Genomic DNA, 20,425 nt, shown 5'->3' with positions numbered 1-20,425 from the left:
CCTCCTACCTCCTACCTCCTTAGTTGGGGTTGAGCCAGTTCCCTTATAGGAGAGAGCAGAAGGATCCTGCTAGCAAAGTTTAAGACTGATTGGAGGGGAGAGAGATGGGAGTCAGGAAGGTCGGTTAGTAGGAGATTGCAATAGTCTAAACGGGATAAGATAAGGGCATGGATTAGTGTTTTGGCTTTTGTTAGTGAAAGAAACTGGCATATATTGGCTATATTGTTTTTGTTTAGTAACATCTATATCAGATTCCTTTGCCAGGTTAGTATTTTTTTATTTATTTTTTCCATTTAAATAGAAACAAAAAGAGGGCATAATGCATATGTAGAGTAAGTGCAAAATCAAATTTATTCTGACAGTTTCATCATATAGAATAGCATATAATTCCTGACTAGACAAAATTCAGTCATGGTTCCATGCAGGGGTTAATACAATAGGAAGAGCACAATGACCAAAGCTCCAGACCCTGTGCAAATATATGTCTACTTTTTAGCAATATACTCCATTTTTGTTTCAGTAGTATCCATTCCCACGTAAATAGCCTCATGCCGACACCACATTCCAGGAGAGGCTGATGTTGTGAAGTGTCTGAGGTTTCCAGTCATAGTTATTGTTTCTGTGGGTGAACAAAGGCAATATAAATGCAATTAATAGCAGTCAGAACATCAGAGAAGCCCACCACTCCCCATCAAAGATGTCCATCAATCCCCATGAGATATGTTTACAATGCCTCATCAAAGATGTTCAGCATATTCGTCTTCCCCAATGACTGATATGACTCGCTGTGTCAGTAAATGAGCAGGAGAATAGAAGCTAAGGGTTAGTTCACACGAGGAGATTCGGGGAGATTTTGTCGCCTGGCGACTAATCACCTCGTCTTCTGGGCGACAGTCTCCCCGAACTGCCTCAGCGTGTCTTCCCATAGGCTATAATGAAAAGTCGCCTGTGCTAAAGCACATGCGTCGCTGCGTTTTCCTTAGTCCGCCGAAGTTGCCTCACGGAGGAAGTTTCAAAAACTTGAAATTTGCAGATTTAGTAAGCAAAAATTAAAACATTTAAAAATTTCAAAAACAGTAAAAATTTTAAAATGTGGCATCTAAAAGCTGCCAAGTTCATGTAGAAGTCAGTGGGAGTTGTCCTGGGCAAACTTTAATAAACTTGAGTTATTCAAATATTTTTTAAGATTGTAAACTCAAATTTGAGGTATTCAAGTTTTTTTCCCAAGATTTTATACATTCAAGTTTTTTATATTCAGGTTTTTTTTAAAAAAAAAAATAAGCAAAGATCAATTTTTTTTTATTGTCTGATGTTTAAGACTATAGCAGAAAGGGAGAAAGAAGGGTCATTGTGTGGGTTTTCTTGCAGCCCGCTAATGACATGTTTGGACACCTAGGGGGTTATTTGTCAAAGTCCGAATTTATCTCAATATTTTATGCTACAAACTCCGACAAAATCTGCTCTGGTTTTTTACGCTTATTTATTATTACATTTTCCTGAAAATTTGCTTTGTGGGAAAAAATCAGATTTTCACGATTTTTTCGTAATTTTCACCGAAAACTCAGAAAACTTTGGGGTATTGCCCGAAACCCAGCGCATATCAAAAATTAATTTGGACTTCTCCCATTGACTTATACGCAACCTCGACAGGTCTGAGATGCCGGATTTTCAGATTCTGACTTTTTCATCCTCGGGTTTAATAAATTCCGAAAAATTTGTGATTTTTTAAAAGTCAGATTTTACAAAGAAAAATCATGAATTTTTCGTGGTTTTTGCATTTGGAGTTTAGTAAATAACCCCCCAAGAGAAGACTACATGGTTGTCCTTCTTTTGTGCAACAGTACCCTATGGGAGGAAGAAGAACAGAGTTTACGCACAACGGAGTGCATTAAAAATCTAACCAGTTTTATTAGTCCATATTAAAAGGCACACAGCACGCCTAGCTTTATGCGTTTCATGCAATGTGGGACGCCAAGCGAAACGAGCTTCCAATGACCCATCCATGGGCTGTCTGCATTTCAAAGAAGACTTATGGTGAGTCAAAGCGGTATTATCCATACAACAGTACCGTATGCACCATGACTTGTGCAAGTCCACCTCTTAGCCAAAAGATTCTATGGTGCAAGATCCCTAAATCTGGATTTTTACAATGTTGATATACAAGGTAACTGTCAGTTTGTTCCCATTACAGGAATAATTTGTGACCCATACAGTTAAAAGCTCACTGCTGATGTTTACATATTTCTATATCCTGGATTGGTGTAATATTTTCCATAATTCTAGCAGTGTTTTGTGATTACACGATACATTCTGTATCACTCAGTAAGATATGCCATCATGTATTACTCTCTGTTCAAGGAAAAAAGCAAATAGAATATAAACTGTGCCCTTCCATTTTCTCACTAGTTATATTTACAATTAGAAACCTGCCAAAGAAACCATATGGATTTTTAAAATGCATTGTGGCGAATGATAAAGGGGGAGGGGGAGCTGCAACATCAGAGTCTTTAATGGGGTATATTTGCTTGTACAGCACCAGCTGGGACACTGGGAACTGCAGTTGATGCTTAAAATATCTCTAAAAGTATTTTATTAATCATTTGAATGTTGACGTTTTACCCAGGAAATTTTCTTTCCTATTTTTAAGGGCAAAAGTTGTGATGAAAAAGAGGGTCATCACTTGGCATGATTTGGACACAGCTTGGACACTAGGAGGCCCATTTATTAAAAGTCAAATTTTAGTGGTATTAGAGCTTTTTGAAACCATGATTAAACTCATATTCCAAAACCACGAATGCCAGGAAAGTTATTAAAAGATCCAAATAAAAAATGTACAAATATAAAAAAGTGCACATGACACATGAGCTAAAAAATACAAATACCTCTAACTCTAAGGGGCAGATTTATCAAGGGTGGAATTTCAAATTAATGGGAGTTTTTTTGAACTCCCATAACTTCAAAATTCGAATAAAAAAAGTCCAATCGAAATTTATTTTAAAAAATCGACGTTTCAGCCTGTATTTGAATAGTCGAATCAAAGGTTTACCGCAGTCGATCGAATTCAAATCAAAGGATTTGTGCCAAATTTTTCAGTCCACCAAATTACTCCAAATAGGTTCTAGGAAGTCCCCCATAGGCTAAAACAGCAATTTGGCAGGTTTTAGATGGTGAATGGTCGAAGTTTTAAAGATTCGATATTCAAATAGTCTAATTTTTTTCAAATTTGAATTTAATTTTGGCCTGTTCGATAGTCGAAGTACACAAAAATAGCTCAAAATTAAATTTTTTCACTTCGAATTTTCAAATCTGTGCCTAACAATCTGAATGGCTGGAAAAAAAGGTCCAACAACAATATTTTCTTGCTGCACACCACTTACTTATTCATGTAGGTGGATTCAAATCCCAGACCTCTTCCAAGTCAAACGTATCATCCAGACTGCGTGTAGGGATGAAGCACACCAACTTTGTTCCAGCAATTTGCCTTATTAACATTTTATTGCAGAAATTAAAAGCACTAGCTTTCATGGAACAACCCCTTCCTCAGGTGCTCAGGCAATTTCTTAATTCTGAAATGTAATATCCCTGAGGAAGGGGTTGGTACCTGAAAGCTAGTGCTTTGAATTTCTGCAATAAAATGTGAATAAGGCAAAAGTTGGTGCACTTAATCCCTATATGCAATCTAGAAAAAGGTCTAGAAAAAGGTCCAACAGGATGAGCATAGCTCCCATTGACTTCTGAAGGACCTCCACTGCTGAAATTTTGTTAGAGTTTTTCGAAATTTCGTGACAAATAAAAAAACATGAATTTTTAGAGAAAAAAAACAGAAATCCGAACGTTAGTAAATAGGTCCCTAAGAAACTGGACTTTAATTTGTCAACTGATTGCTAAGATTCTACTTTCTCTGGCAACCATGGAGTTGGGTTAGTGACTGGAAGAAGAATAGGAGAAGGTCTGAACAGAATAATATATACAGGTATGGGAACCCTTTTCAAGAATCCAAATATCCATAAAGCTCTGACGGGAAGGCCAAGTCCAAGTACAGGTCCAGGGTAAAAGTTCCCTATTGTGGGGGATGTCTAACATATTGCCACCCCTAGTGTATTAACTTTTTTTGTCCTTTAAGGCTAGAGAAAGGTAAAAACACTAAGGGGCCCATTTACTTAGTTCGAGTGAAGGAATAGAATAAAAAAAAACTTGGAATTACGAATGTATTTTTTGGCTACTTCGACGTTCGACTACGAATCTAACGTTTCGAACTAAAAATCGTTCGACTATTCGACCATTCGATAGTCGAAGTACTGTCTCTTTAAAAAAAACTTCGACCCCCTAGTTCGCCACCTAAAACCTACCGAAGTCAATGTTAGCCTATGGGGAAGGTCCCCATAGGTTTTGCAATCTTTTTTAGGTCGAAGAAAAATCGTTTGATCGATGGATTAAAATCCTTCGAATCGAACGATTCTAAGGATTTAATCGTTTGATCAAACAATTTTTCGTTCGATCGAACGAATTGCAGTAAATCCTTCGACTTCGATATTCGAAGTCGAAGGATTTCCATTCGCCAGTCGAATATCGAGGGTTAATTAACCCTCGATATTCGACCATAAGTAAATTTGCCCCTTATAATAAATAATGAAGAACTAATTCCAACTAGTCTCAGAATCACTGTCTACATCACACTAAACCTTCACTCTATATAGTGCTGCCCCTTTAAGATGCAAACAACAGCCCAAACCAACTCAGCCAAGTACGTCTGACCCAGGTTCACTCAGGCACAAAAGTCCAATTTGCGAGAATAGAAGTTTTAGAGTGAACATAATAGGATTGGCTTCCCTGGGCTTTATTAAGGCGGCTTCTAAATGAGTTATGTATTTTCAGCAAATCTATCTACTTTTATATCGAGTGTGAACAAAAAGAGAGTGTGCGGGCAGAAAACAGATTTAAAAAGTCTAAGAAAGATTACGCTTAGTGGAGATAATTAATGAAGTGTTATAATTGCTAAGCATGCGTAAAACAGCTATGAATGACAAAGAGGTTCATGGAAGCTAGCTAAAATTTCCATGAACAGAGTATACCCCCCCTTTCATCTCCAATAAAAAGTGAAATGACCTCACCCTAAAGCGATCAGAGATTTTTGTTTTTCTCTCGGGCCTTTAGCTTTTTCCAAATTTTTTTTTTTTTCTCCCCATTTCAGATCTGTAATTAAAGAGAGGAGAGTGTTTATCTTATGGCAGCGAAGCAAAGTATGCGTTTGTTTTATTAGCTCGGGCTATTTCTTAATTCTGAAATGTAATATCTTTACTTAAAAGCCAACTGATGGGTGAGGAAAATGTACTATTTGAAATGTGATGGAAAGTTACATACCCGATACTCGTTCAATACATTCATAAACAGCATTATGAAGCTGTTCCCCATCTGCTTTACTCGTCGGACGGGATAATATGTTTTTGCTGGGTACTTACAAAGCCTATATATTTGCACATTGCTCTGTTTAATAAATACATTACTGGCAGAGTTACATTTATTCATTCAAAACATGATACACAAGGTTATAATCAGTGTTGTCTCTGCTCTAAAGAACATAGGAATGGTATCTGTTTGACAAGAGTTCCCAAATTATAGACATTTTTTATTTAAAAGATCACTTTACATTAAATAATCATCAATTCATGAACAGTTCACAAATCATACAACAAAACAAAAATAACCAAAAATCTCACAAATCCACCCATACACCCTCCAGCCCGTAGAGTCCAGCCCTCTGTCCATTGGCAACTTTTCCATCAAACACACCAAATCAAAGGCCAGTTTGCAAAGTCTTGAATTGTCCATACGGCCTTCCTTCCCCCACCACCAACCCAAATGAGCATTCCAGAAAAGTCTTTCCTGGACCAACCTCCTCCAGTTTCCATCACCCAACAAAAACATAACACTTACTTTCATATTCTAAATCCAGGCTACAGAAAGCTGCACCTCCAGCCTACAGAAAGAGAGAGGTATCAGTATCAGTGCCAAGGGAGCCATATACATTCAATAAGTACATACCTAGAGATGAGGGCATGTTAATGAAGATGAAAGAGTAAGGTTCACCCCTCACCATAGGTTCTGATTTGATGATGACCTCTTTATCTCAATTCCCTTCAGGAAACTCAACTGAGCCAGAGCTGCCTTCACTATATTTTCTGGGGTAGCACCCAACTGGCCAAAAGATCTCCTGCATCTATGCTGCCAGATCTGGTACGGCATGCATGCAAGTATGAGATAAATTGTCTCATGGTCCAGTGGGTGGTGTATAGCGGTTCCCAAATTATAGAGGGAGAAAAATTGGGGATGTGAAGTCAACCTGAAGGCCAAGTAGGGTGAGACTTTGTATGAATGCTTATTAGCTCTTACAGCTAGCCGTAGAGGTCTTGAAAGTAGATTTAAAGGGATGGTTCACCTTTAAAGGTGAAAGGCCCAAATGTGGGCCGAAACGTCGGATTAATGTACTGAATAAAATCACTGTTTTGATGAAATGAACATTGGTGTGCGGGTCTTTGCAACCAATCTACACATGAACATTTTGACCCCACAAAGATTTGGAAAAGTCCGGTCTCCAGAGTGCGGTCGTTTGCTACAGATATATATATATATATAGGATGCTCAGTGATGTTGCAATATATATATATATATATATATATATATATATATATATAGGGTAGCATACCCCTTTTGCTGAACATGGGCTCAGTTAATACGTTTGGTGCTCAAAAATATTATTGCCTGTTGTTTTAAAATGCATTTTGCTATTTCAGTGGAGACAGTAAAAATTAAATGAGTTAAATTTTAAAAATTTTCAGGGATCTTCCATTGGAGAGGCAAAAGGCACTTAATAAAATGATCTTTTCCAGTTCAATTTAACAATTGCCAGGGTTCTTCAATGGAAGGTAGTTAATAAGTTTTGTATAGTGAACTCCTCCTTATCTGTAAGCCTAAGATGTAGACTGCAGCTAGGGGAGGTAGGGCTGCCATTGGGAGGAGCAGAAGCAGGAGTCCTGTCAGGTCCACGGTTAAAGGAAAACTATACCCCCAAAATGAACACTTAAGCAATAGATAGTTTACATCATATTAAGTGGCATATTAAAGAATCTTACCAAACTGGTCTATATATTTAAGTAAATCTTGCCCTTTTACATCTCTTGCCTTGAACCAACATTTTGTGATGGTCTGTGTGCTGCCTCAGAGATCACCTGACCAGAAATACTACAGCTATAACTGTAACAGGAAGAAGTGTTGAAGCAAAAGACACAACGCTGTCTGTTAATTGGCTCATGTGACCTAACATGTATGGTTTATTGGTATGTTTGTGTGCACCGTGAATCATACGCTCCCAGGGGGCGGCCCTTATTTTTTAAAATGGCAATTTTCTATTTATGATTACCCAATGGCACATACTACTAGAAAAGTATATTATTATGAAAATGGTTTATTTACATGAACCAGGGTTTTACATATAAGCTGTTTTATGCAATTTCTTTTTATAGAGACCTACATTGTTTGGGGGGTATAGTTTTCCTTTAAAGTGGGCAGGTTTTTATGGATTGTGGCCAGATTGAGCAGGTCCGGCAATCTCTCCTAATTACAGGACAAGAGAGATGGAGGTAACAGCAAATGGCAATTGCAAAAATGATAGACAAAATAATAGTCCTATATATTGTGCTTATGTTGAGTAAAGATGCATATATGGTCTGTATTGTCCCCCTATATTAAAGGGATACTGTCATGGGAAAAATAATTTTTTTCAAAATGAATCTATGAATCTATTCATGAATCTATTCCTAAACCCCATGTACCATTCTCGTCCCTATGGCCTAATGTGCCATTCTATCCCCTAAACCCAGTCTGCCATTCTGTTCCCCAAGCCCAATGTGCAATTCTGTTCCCTAAACCCAAGTGCCATTCTATTCCCTAAACCCAATGTGTAATTCTATTCCCTAAGCCCTATGGGCCATTCTATCCCTGAAACCCTATATGTCACTCTGTCCACTACTCCAATGTCCCATTCTTTCCCATACCCTCCAATGTGCCTTTTTTTTTTGCTGCTTTTCTCTTTCTACCTCAGTCTCCTCCCTCCTCCAAGAGCTACTCTCCCAAAACACCCATTAAAATCGTTTCTGTACTCCATCTGTGCTTCATCTTCAGCTTCTACACAAGCTGCTCCTGTTGCAAGGATCCCTCCCTTGCAGCATGAATTGGCGATATACAGAAGAGGCAGCCCTTTCCTACCCCTAGTCTGGGCCCTGGGTGAGAGAAATGGGGGTATGTTCAAGAGCATTGCCCCACACTGGCTTACTTGGCCCTGTCAATGCTTGCCCACAATGGTGACAAACAGGAGGAGGGGTGCTCATCACACACGCCTGTGCCCATGTGCCACTCCTTCCCTTCTACATCCATGTTGCCCTCATTTCTGCCAAGTTTAGCAAATCTTTACACCATCTGGAGCAAAAATTTAATTCTACTGATTGTAAGAAAAATGCTACATTCTGAGTAAAAAAAAAAGAATCATGGTGACTATTTCCAATATTTGCAATGTGCCCTTTGCTTTCTTTTATTGTTTGGCCCTGGAGTATTTTTTCATTTTTGGTTGAACAGTGCATGTGTGTGTGTGTCTCTAATTGTTAGTGACTGTGTGTGTGTCTCTAATTGTTAGTAAATGTGTGTGTGTCTCTAATTGTTAGTGACTGTGTGTGTGTCTCTAATTGTTAGTAAATGTGTGTGTGTCTCTAATTGTTAGTGACTGTGTGTGTGTCTCTAATTGTTAGTGACTGTGTGTGTGTCTCTAATTGTTAGTAACTGTGTGTGTGTCTCTAATTGTTAGTAACTGTGTGTGTGTCTCTAATTGTTAGTGACTGTGTGTGTGTCTCTAATTGTTAGTGACTGTGTGTGTGTCTCTAATTGTTAGTGACTGTGTGTGTGTCTCTAATTGTTAGTAACTGTGTGTGTGTCTCTAATTGTTAGTAACTGTGTGTGTGTCTCTAATTGTTAGTGACTGTGTGTGTGTCTCTAATTGTTAGTGACTGTGTATGTGTCTCTAATTGTTAGTGACTGTGTGTGTGTCTCTAATTGTTAGTAACTGTGTGTTTCTCTAATTGTTAGTAAATGTGTGTGTGTCTCTAATTGTTAGTGACTGTGTGTGTGTCTCTAATTGTTAGTGACTGTGTGTGTGTCTCTAATTGTTAGTAACTGTGTGTGTGTCTCTAATTGTTAGTAACTGTGTGTGTGTCTCTAATTGTTAGTAACTGTGTGTGTGTCTCTAATTGTTAGTGACTGTGTGTGTCTCTAATTGTTAGTGACTGTGTGTGTGTCTCTAATTGTTAGTGACTGTGTATGTGTCTCTAATTGTTAGTGACTGTGTGTGTGTCTCTAATTGTTAGTAACTGTGTGTTTCTCTAATTGTTAGTAAATGTGTGTGTGTCTCTAATTGTTAGTAACTGTGTGTGTGTCTCTAATTGTTAGTGACTGTGTGTGTGTCTCTAATTGTTAGTGACTGTGTATGTGTCTCTAATTGTTAGTGACTGTGTGTGTCTCTCTAATTGTTAGTAACTGTGTGTTTCTCTAATTGTTAGTAAATGTGTGTGTGTCTCTAATTGTTAGTAACTGTGTGTGTGTCTCTAATTGTTAGTGACTGTGTGTGTGTCTCTAATTGTTAGTGACTGTGTATGTGTCTCTAATTGTTAGTGACTGTGTGTGTGTCTCTAATTGTTAGTGACTGTGTATGTGTCTCTAATTGTTAGTGACTGTGTGTGTGTCTCTAATTGTTAGTGACTGTGTGTGTGTCTCTAATTGTTAGTAACTGTGTGTGTCTCTAATTGTTAGTGACTGTGTGTGTGTCTCTAATTGTTAGTGACTGTGTGTGTGTCTCTAATTGTTAGTGACTGTGTGTGTGTGTCTCTAATTGTTAGTGACTGTGCGTGTGTGAGCGTTGCCTGTGTAATGTTCCCCACCCCATTGTTCCAGTGAATAGCCGTATGTGTAGCACGTTAGAGTGGCATCTGACGCAAGTAACACAATGTCGTCCAACAAGATTTTTCTCCCACTTCATTTTTGCTCCTAATCCCTCCTTGTGGCTATTGTGTTATTAAGTAGCAGTGCTAGCCCAGCCATAAACCAGTTATTCTGCTCTGCCCACAACTGGGACACCCAGCCAAATGTTCCTGGAGGTACTTAAGACTAATGGCACAATAGTAGTGGAACTATTTTTACATTTTTGTGTAAATATTTTCTGTACTTTCCCTTGTTACTTAGGTCTTTTTCTTCAGTTTTGGTGTGTCGTTTGTATGTATGTACCCTTCTATTGTACGGCGCTGTGGAACAGGTTGGAGCTTTATAGTTAATGATACTATGGCCTATCTCACACAATGGGGGTGATTTATAGGCTGATTGTCAGTCCCACAGTGATTCACTCATTTAACTAATAGAGCAGCTGGATAAGTAGAGCAGATAACAGCTGCACAGCCCAGTGTTAAAGAAGCAATACACAAAGGCTTGGGCCCCCATCAGAGGGAGGGCGTATAAATAAGGGATGTGCAGCCGCCTGAAGCCCCCAGCTGTTGCTAAATTATAACTCTCAGTATCCCCTTATATGTTGCACCCCCACCCATATGCCAGTGGCACTGCAGCTAAGACATAGACCTGTAACTCACTGCTTTTAACTCATTAATGGATGTCCGGGTGAGTAGTCTCTACTGATTGTCCCTGTAAGAGTCATTTCACTTGAATTCCACAGAAATCAGGGGCCTTCAAGGAAAATACCTAGATCCTAGAAGAGAAAAGACACTTCTATACAGGCCCTTTTTCGTTTTAAAATTAGATACATGAGCCCCAGCTGTTCTTAGCTATAAGAGTGAGAATTACTGCATATTTTATGTTATAGCAAATTCTGAACTTTCCATCAGAGCCACTATGTGGGAATGCACAGGGGGTATTGCAGTGTGTAATATTTGTGAGTAGGGTTGCCAACTTTTCTGGAAAAGAATACCGGCCTTCCTATATATTTATCTTTTTTCCATATTAATAACATTGGGATCAACCATTATTTATACCGGCAAGGCTGATAAAATACCTGCCAGGTGGCAACCCTATTTGTGAGTAATTTGTAGGCTCTAGTTCTGTTAGGTCCCTTACTCACGGGCGTTTGAAGATGCGCTCCCCTGCGTTCCGGTTTTATGCGTTGAGCCGCAGGGGAGCGCAGGAGTAGACGCGCTGAATTCTTTTCAATTTAGCTGTACACACACAGACGCATGTAAGCGTGGAACCAGGGCCGGATTTACATAGTGGGCGCCTCTAGGCGCACCGCCGTTCGTAGCCCCTGTCCCCTCCCCTTTATTCATGCAAATTTTCATCATCTGGACTGGAGCAATGGGGATTGGCCCACGGGAAATTTAAAAAATGATTGTATCTCCAGCACCTCCCTAGTGTTTTTGTGTGGTTTGGCAGCATGCCGCCCCCCTAAATCCTGCCGGCCTAGGTGGCCTTTCCACGAATCCGGGCCTGCGCGGAACGCAGGTAAATTGCAACATGCTGCATCCCAACCTGCGTTTGCCGCTTACATGCTTCTGTTTGAGTACAGCCAAATTGAAAAGAATTCAGCGCATAAAACTGGAACGCAGGGCAGCACAGCTTCAAACGCCCATGAGTAAGGGCCCTAGGTCAGCTTACTTTTACTACCTTGTGTTAGGAGTCAGACCAGCAATGCAGGGAAGAGAAAGAGAACAGGTCATTTCTCCTTTAGTTCTGTTAACCAGTTGGCAGGGTCCGACTGGGGGGCTTGGGGCCCACCGGGGTTACTGCCCTAGGGCCCCCCTCCGACCCCCCCTGCCGCTCCTGAACACCGCATTTCTAAGTAGGCGTGCGGAGGTGGGTATGTGTGCACGTGCGTCTCCTCGTTTTTTTTTTACTTGCTGCATTAAGAAACGGATCTGGGCCGGCGGGGCCCACAAGAGCCCGGGGGCCACCGTGTTTTTTCCCGGTGTCCCACCGGCCCAGTTCGACGCTGCCAGTTGGTTTATGTTGCTTCAGGAGTCAGAACCAGCAGTGCAGAGAATAGAGCGGGGTCTGACTGGGCCAGCAAGATACCAGGAAAAAAATGGAGTGACACAGAGTCTTGTGATGGAGTTCTATCATCAGTCTGATACAGCAACTAACATAAAATAAAATATATATTTTGGAAGCGGCCAGCGAAAGTCCGACCCAGGTATACATGCATATAATATAATGACGCATACATATATTATACAGTAAAAGAACATGCATAAATGATGAACTCAGTTGGATCTTAATGGGTTTTTTCCCACTTTGCTTCTGACCTACTGTATTATTTACCTTGATTGGTTTTGATAAGCACTCTGTAGAGTGTAAGCTCCTGTGAACAGCCTTCATTTGACTTTAATTTCCTTTAGGCGGTCATTGTATTATCAGCTTGCGAGTATTAGAACTCCTTCACACATGTTACACATGCACAAGTGCTTATCATTTATTTATAAAAACCCAAAAATATCATGTAGATTTACATACCGAGCCTATATGACAAATTCCTGCATGAAACACGTCTCTGGGTTAGAAGTATAACAGCAGCCAAGAGAAACATAGATTTATTAAGGAATCTATACAGAATTTGCCTTGCCCCATAACTGACAACGATTGCTCTTTTGACACAGGTCTGTATTTAGTGGGGTGCAAAGAGTTGGGGGGTTTGCAGAGCAGCGGTTGTATAAAAGAAAAGGGAGGGAACTGCAAAACTTTATGTAACAGTAACACTTTGGGGTTTATTTACAAAACTTCGAATGCAAAAATCACGAAAATTTTTAAAAAAATTTTAATTTATTAAACCCCGAGGATGGAAAAGTACGAATCTGAAAATCCGGCATCTCAGACCTGTTGAGGTTGCATATAAGTCAATGGGAGAATTCCCAATGATTTTTGATGTGCGATGAGTTTCGTGCAATACCCCGAAATTTTCAACGTTTTCGGTGAAAATTCCAAAAAATCGTGAAAATTGGATAGAAAAAATCTAAAAAAATTTTGAAAATCTGATTTTTTTTCCCGCAAAGCAAATTTTTGGGAAAATGTAATAATAAATAATTACAATAATATAATTAGTAAAAAAACCCAAGCGGAGATAAATTCGGACTTTGATAAATAACCCCCTTTATCTGTAGTGATGGACGAATTTGCCCTGTTACTCTTCGCCGAAAAATGTGTGAATTTCCCTCAACACCGGCAACAATTTCTGATGTGCACTAAAGTCAATGGTGTGCGTTTAATTGTCGCTGGCGTCCAGAAAAACTTTGATTTTTTAAAATTTTTGTGGCAAACTCGCGAATTTATTCACCGGCGGTGAAACGCGGAAATTCACTGCGAATTTGCACCCGGCGAATAAATTCACCCATCACTATTATATCTTTAAAGGCACAGGATGAACTTTGGTATCAAAACAGATTGTAAGCTCTGTGTGCCAGGGACTATATTTCTCATTACAAAACTGGTACAGTTTCACATTACACAAAGGGAAACGCCACCCACAACCAGCAACAATGTCATGTGCAAATTGCATGAGGGTGAAGTAGCACCAGGCTGTAAATAACGCAGATTATTAGCGCTACATATATTAGCTACATATATTAGCAGCCATACTAGCAATTTCCTAGCAGTTATTCCCAAAGACATTCCCGGGGTGTTTATATCTACTGAGGTGACCCCCCAGACTGCAGCCCCTGTAGAGCGCTATGACAGCGCCTGCGTTAATATCCCGCTAATAAGAAGAGTGACACTCCAGGGAAAGTGATACACAGGGAAGATCAAGGTGTTTGCCCCTCACCCCCGCACAATGTGACACATTTCACACCAGGACACATGTCCCTTTGTCCCCGACTGCCACAGCCGCGTCTGCTCCCCACCCAGTTGCTGATGAATTCACAGGCGCAGCAGAGGTGCCGGCGTTTTCCCGCACAGGATTGTGGCCGCGCCCCTGCTCTCCAGGAATGAGGAGCTGCTGCCGCTGCTGCTTTCAGTTTTTACCTCCAGGACTGCAGCTGCTACCTGAGAGACGCAATCGCAATACTCCCCCCTTATTCTCACAGGCGCCTTTAATCCCATCACTTGAAATAATAACCCGAGCGACAAATGTCGCCTTGTGTCTACAACTGAGCCCGCCCGCTGCTAATAAGGTCCTGGGTGGCGGCTGCGTCTTTTCCTCTGAGGCTTTTGCGATAGACAGACGCACGGGGCAAAGTCGCAAATTGACAACTGCCGGCTTCTTGCAGCTTGTGAAAGTACAATCATCGGGAATGGGCAGTTTTGGTGCAGGCTGATAAGAGTTTTTTTAGTTCGAAATCTGCGGCAGTCACAGCCCATTACTAGGGAAAACGCTGCTCACTGCGACTGTCGCACACTGTACAACTGCTAATTATTATATTATGGCCATGGCAATTCTCCTGCTACTCTACAGGTCTGAGAATTAAAATAGGCCCTGGCGTTTAAGGTACATAGAGGCCCAAACAGCCCCCACCAGCCCACTAAATAGTCACTTTCTATGTCTCCTTATAGCAGCCCCTCTGGCATTTGCCAAAACCCACAGATTGCCAGTCCGGGCTCACCTATAGTTATAGTATGTTATACAATGGCTAATTCTAATCAGCTTTTCAATTGTTCTTTGTTTTTTTAATTATTTGCCTTCTAATTTTGACTCATCATCTTTGAAATGAGGGTCACTGACCCCATTTAGAAAACAAACGTTCTGCAAAGCTACAAATGTATTATTGTTGCTACTTTTTATTGCTCGTCTTTCTAGTCAGGCCTCTCCTATTCCTATTCCAGTCTTTTATTCAAATCAATGCATGGATACTAAGGGCATTTTGACCCTAGAAACTACATTCCTGAAAATTGCAGACTGGAGAGCTGCTGAATAAAAAGCTAAATAACTCAAAAGCCACAAATAATTAAAAATGAAAACCAATCTCAAATTGTCTTAGAATATATCACAGTCTACAACATCATACTAAAAGTTCATTTAAAGGTGAACAACCCCTTTTAACCACTGAATAGCAAAACGACAGTGACATAAAAACAAAGTTAATAACAAGATAAGCTCAAAATAACCGCACCACAATAGGCTGATGGAGCAGGAGCTGCCATATCGCCGGAGCAGGAGCAAGCATAAATGCCATTTAACTTATATAGAGCCTGTTTGTGTCACACACACACTATAGCTATAGAAGGTCAATAGTAGCAGCAGTAGAACTCTGAAATAAACTATCCAGATTAATGTATAATAACTAGACTCACCTATGGCTGTTGCGAGGCTTATTTCATAGAATAACTTTCAACCCTGGCACAATTGCCCGTGGCAAGAGAGATAGTCTGAGACAATTTGCAACTGGTTTTGATTTTTTATTATTTGTTGTTTTTGAGTTATTTAGCTTTTTTTTATCCAGCAGCTCTCCAGTTTGCAATTTCAGCAATCTGGTTGCTAGGGTCCCAATTCCCCTAGCAACCATACATTGATTTGAATAAGAGACTGGGATATGAATAGGAGAGGCCTGAATAGAATGAGGAGTAATAAAAAGTAGCAATAACAATACATTTGCAGCCTTACAGAGCATTTGTTTTTTTAGATGGGGTCAGTGACCCCCATTTGAAAGAAGAGTAAGAAGAAGAAGGCAAATAACTCAAAAACTATCAAAAAGAAAAGTGAAAAGTTGCTTAGAACTGGCAATTCTATAACATACTAAACATTATTTCATTTAATTCTTTCCTGCATTGCATTTAAATCTTAGGGATCGGATTGTTCTACCCCCCTTCCGTGATCAAACAGGTTGAAGGCTGCCCCAGCCCCTGCTGTTGAATATATAGATATATATATACTATTTTATATACATATAATATACAATATATCTGTATATAGTTTTCACTATTTAAATACCCTTTCAACGTTTCAAAATATATTTACATATACATATATGGGGAAAAAAATTGTAAATCCATACAAATGAATTAATATCTAGATTCCCCAAAATCGATTATTTTATAACGTAGCTGAATACAATAATAAATACGTATTTTTGGGTGAATTTACAGTTTTCAAACTCGCCACTAGGCGGCACAAAAGATCAAGCAAAATGCTAAATATTTTTTTTTTACATCTTGTATTTACTTTCTGTTGGCTGTCGTTTTTTTTCTTTTCCTTGAAATCGTGAAAACTCCCTTCCCTTGCGCCTTTCGAGAGGTTTTGTTAGAAATGTTTTAAATGTCGAGTGTAGAAAAGCCACCGAGATCATTTGCAAAGAAAAAAAAAAAAAAGGGGGCACTTTAAAAGTCAGTTCAATGCATTTATAGCAGTGGGAGGAGAAGTGAGATTGCTAATGTTGCCACTGGAACTTTCATAATTAAAGATTAGCTGGCATGTTATAGAGGCACGACTTGTAGCACCAATTACTCCTGCCACTGCTTCATTAAACTGTGAGCAAGAAACAAAAGGCAAACACAGCCTTAGCTTTATATATAATATTATACAATATATTCAAATTTACACTAACACCCTTTGTAGAAACTCTGAGGCACCTTGAACAAGGAAACTATTAGTGATTATACAAATACTGCCCTGGATAATGATCATATTGGCTCTCTCACTGCTAATATCTCTGCTTGCAAACTGAATAATGCACACATATATATATCTATATCTATATATAATATATATATATATATATATATATATATATATATATATATATGTATATATAGATATATACATGTTACTATCACTGATGTTCGTTGAATATAAGTATAGTTAAACCACATACATAAATAAATAATAATATACAATTATAGGTAAGTATATCAATATACTCGCTTGGCCGCAGTATATATATATATATATATATCTGTATAAATATTGTTTATATCTATTATTTATCTTGTTTCCCTTCTTGCAGCGATGGATGGTGGAACGAATTGAGACTTGTTGCCTCATTTTTACGCACGGCGTGTAAATAATGATTTAGTCTTCTATAGACAAAGATGGTTAAATATAAATATATTTATAGTATATATAGTATATATACACACACACATATATATGTATATTACTGGGATTATACCAGGTATATACACATATATCTAAATATACACAATAATGTAGTGTGTATGTGTGTGCATATTTAATGATATATTTAATTTCTAATGGTTTAATTGCAGATAGATATATATATGGAATCAAGATGGATTTTGTTGGGGGGAGTAATAAAGTTCTTGGCAGTTTCTCCCTCCCCCCTATTTAGTTATAGAGCCCAGAGAGTGCTGTGTGAGTGCAGTAAATGAACTATTTAGGCTGTGACTGCTGAAGAGCCTGTGCTGACCTCTGACTGACTCCTGAACTGGACCAGGCGCCTTTAGTTTCCTGGGGCAGAATCCGGTAAACAAAGCCCGAGTCTCTCCCCAGCAGCAGCAGCAGCAGCAGCAGCAGTTTAGCTCCATACAGAAAGTCTCTCCCTAATTCCCTCCTAATCCTGCACTGAACTGCCCTTTCCTGCTGCTCTGCACCCTGTGCGCCCTCACTGCTATCAACTCCCCATCCTTATCAGCTGCATTCCTCCATTATCTGCCCATGGCATTTCCATAGCTTTGCCCTGGGCTCCATCTCCCCCAAATTCCCCACCTTTCATATCACTTTCCCAGTTATAACACACGGTTCCCAGACAGCGCAGTGCTAATGTAACTTTATCCACATTAAGTCATTTTACTGAAAACACAAAAAAAAAAAAACAATGTTTCAGTGACAAACGTGTGATACACGATACCCTGTTATCTTGGGACATGTTTCAATTTGCAAGTTCCTGGTAGTTCCTACAATTCACAGTTTTTGGTTAAAGGGGTCACGGTTTGTACAAGTGGAGCCTTATAATAATACAGTACTAATAACAAATACAGATTTGTTTTTTTTAAAAAAAAGACATATGCACAACTAGACACACATACAATCATTTAGAAACATTATATATATATTTTATGGTATTGACCATCAAGAATTCTCATCCCTATTTACTAATAAACCAATTTCTTGCTTGATTATTGTTTGTTTCTTGTTTGAAATTTATCAGAGAGGATTAGGTTTGGGTGTTAGGACACTGATGGCTGCCCTGCTAGTGTTTGCCTACTTTATAGTTCCACTGATGATTAATTAGTGCCTAGTTAAGGCTTTTTTATGGTCAGTATAAAACGAGATATGTACGCGAGATACTGGAGGCAGCCAACCCTGGCACTAAACTGTTTGCTCACTATAAAACCTTTATCCAGAATGAGGTTTAGACAAACACTTTGCACTACTGTGTCTGCGCAGAGATTTGCAGGAGGCGCAGGGTTTGCGGGATGAATGTGGCCTTTTTTTTTTTTTTTTTTTTGCTGGGTTCCCCGCCCGAATTTGCTGGGCTCTCTGCGTCACAATGTTCGCCTTTAGTGGGGAGATGGTATTTTGTTGATAAATAAACGTTTCCCCCTTTGGCAGAGGGAGGAAACTGTGTTGATAAACAAACTCCAATGTCATTAGTATTTTGTGCACGGTTTTGGGTGTAAGTAAATACATGAAGCAAAAGGGAGTTTAGGGGGAAGAATGTGCACTTACCGGTCCATGCTGCTATCGAATAACCTCACATTATGGCCAAGAAGGTCGTTTATTTTCTGTGTCCTGCTGAATTAACCCTGTGTTTACCGTTTGTCACTTCCCCAGTCCCTGCAATGAGAAATAATAAATGTGACCCAATGTTCCACTTACCTGCAACTTTGTTGCTTCCTACAAGAACGGCCGATTTAACCCTGCCCGTGCCAGAACGGACACAACGACCATATTTCTCCCCCGCGGTGAAAGAGTTAAAAAAAAAATAAATCAGGCGATTTGATTGCTCGATCTGACGCTCGCGTCTGTGGCCGCTAAACACCTCGATGACAAGTTCTCAATGGGAATCATCAAGCGATGGAGGATTTGGAAAAAGATAAGCCATTGGGATTGGAGCGAGAGCCCGGGCTCAGCGGAATGTCTGCCTAATAGAAAATAATTAGGTTTATTCATTTAACACTCTCATTGCTTATAGAAACAAAAGTCCTGGGTAAACAGAGGAAACTGCCCATTTAAACACAGCAAGCACGGTATATGTTGCCATTAATCTTGGCACAAAATTGACTTTTTTTTTGTAGTTAAGAAGAATTAAAAAAGGGAAATGGCTCGTAACGTTTGTACAATCTCAACCCAATTCTGTAAGTGCAGGGCGAGCGCTATTGCTGGGGGCAGTGGGGTCACAAAGTGACCGCATAGAGACCCCAGTTAAGTTTGCTGGAACTTATTAAACTCAATAATGTTTTTGTTTCTGTACTTGTTTTCTGGTTGTCTGTCTACTCACCCTCTTTGTCTCTTCATCTACAGTATTTTATAACTCTCTCCTTCTCTCTCTTTATCTATATTCTCTCTCCCTCTCTCTCATCGTGTACATTCTCTCTCCTTGTCTCTTCATTTATATTCTAATTCTTTTTCCCTGTCTCTTCATCTATATTTTAACTCTCTCTCTCTCTCTCTCTCTCTCTCTCTCCCTTTGTCTCGTCCTCTATATTCTAACCATCCCTCCTTCTCTCTTTAGCTATATTCTCTCTCCCTCTATCTCATCATGTATATTCTCTCTCCCTGTCTCTTCATCTATATTCTATCTCTCCCTCTGTCTCTTCATATACATTCCAACTCTCTCTCTCTCTCTCTCTCTCTTTGTTTATATCTATTATCTGTATTTTCAGTATTTCTCTCTTTGAATAAAAGTCGTCATTATATCAGTAGTTTATTTCAGTTGTTTATATCTTCTTTATATTTTTTCTGATTGTCTGATCTCTATTTATCAATCATCTCTATATCTCTATTAGTTACCTGCATTTTTAATCTTTCTCTGTTTATATATTTAAAAGTCATCAGCATATTAATTGTTTCTGTCATCTATATTTTTCTGGTTGCTCGCTCTCTCTATCTCTCTCTCTCTCTCTCTCTCTCTCTATCTATCTATCATCTCTCTCCCCCCTCTCTCTCTCTCTCTCTCTATCATCTATCTATTCTTTCCATTTATATTACTTGTTTCTGTCGATCTTAACTTTTCTGTTTACATATTGAGTCATCAATACATCTTCTGTGTTTTGTAGGTTTTTTTTCTGGTTGCCTATCTGCCATCTAAAAAACTACTTACACACCGATGTATATCTATCAATATGTAGCCATATCTTCCTTTGCTTTCTTTCTCATCTGTTTCTATACTCTGTGTGTACTTTTTCTCCCTCTTGTTTCCCACAGAGCAGGCCCATGGCTGAGTGTGTGCAGGGATGTGGATGTGCCTGGGTTTCGCTTTACGAAGCGCCTTTCCTCTGG

At 39.3% G+C, this 20,425-nt stretch overlaps 1 long non-coding RNA gene across 2 annotated transcripts in view; it reads right to left on the bottom strand.

Annotated features, from left to right (window-relative positions):
- Positions 1-328: 328 nt before the first annotated feature.
- The window catches only part of LOC108716582, a 21,130-nt gene continuing 1,033 nt past the window's right edge, over positions 329-20,425 (bottom strand). Inside the window, exons 1-5 of one of the 2 annotated variants that reach the window (XR_005961191.1) lie at positions 20,247-20,425; positions 18,653-18,760; positions 5,935-5,977; positions 5,112-5,193; positions 329-619 (exon numbers count right to left, since the gene is read on the bottom strand). The exon at positions 20,247-20,425 is cut by the window's right edge and continues 1,033 nt beyond it. This is a non-coding gene — a long non-coding RNA (uncharacterized LOC108716582). The other variant, XR_005961192.1, reaches the window with a different exon arrangement.

This window comes from Xenopus laevis, chromosome 5L (genome assembly GCF_017654675.1).
Source record: "Xenopus laevis strain J_2021 chromosome 5L, Xenopus_laevis_v10.1, whole genome shotgun sequence".
NCBI lineage: Eukaryota > Metazoa > Chordata > Amphibia > Anura > Pipidae > Xenopus > Xenopus laevis.
Note: the sequence above shows the minus strand (reverse complement) of the source record. Positions and strands in the feature narration are given on the sequence as shown.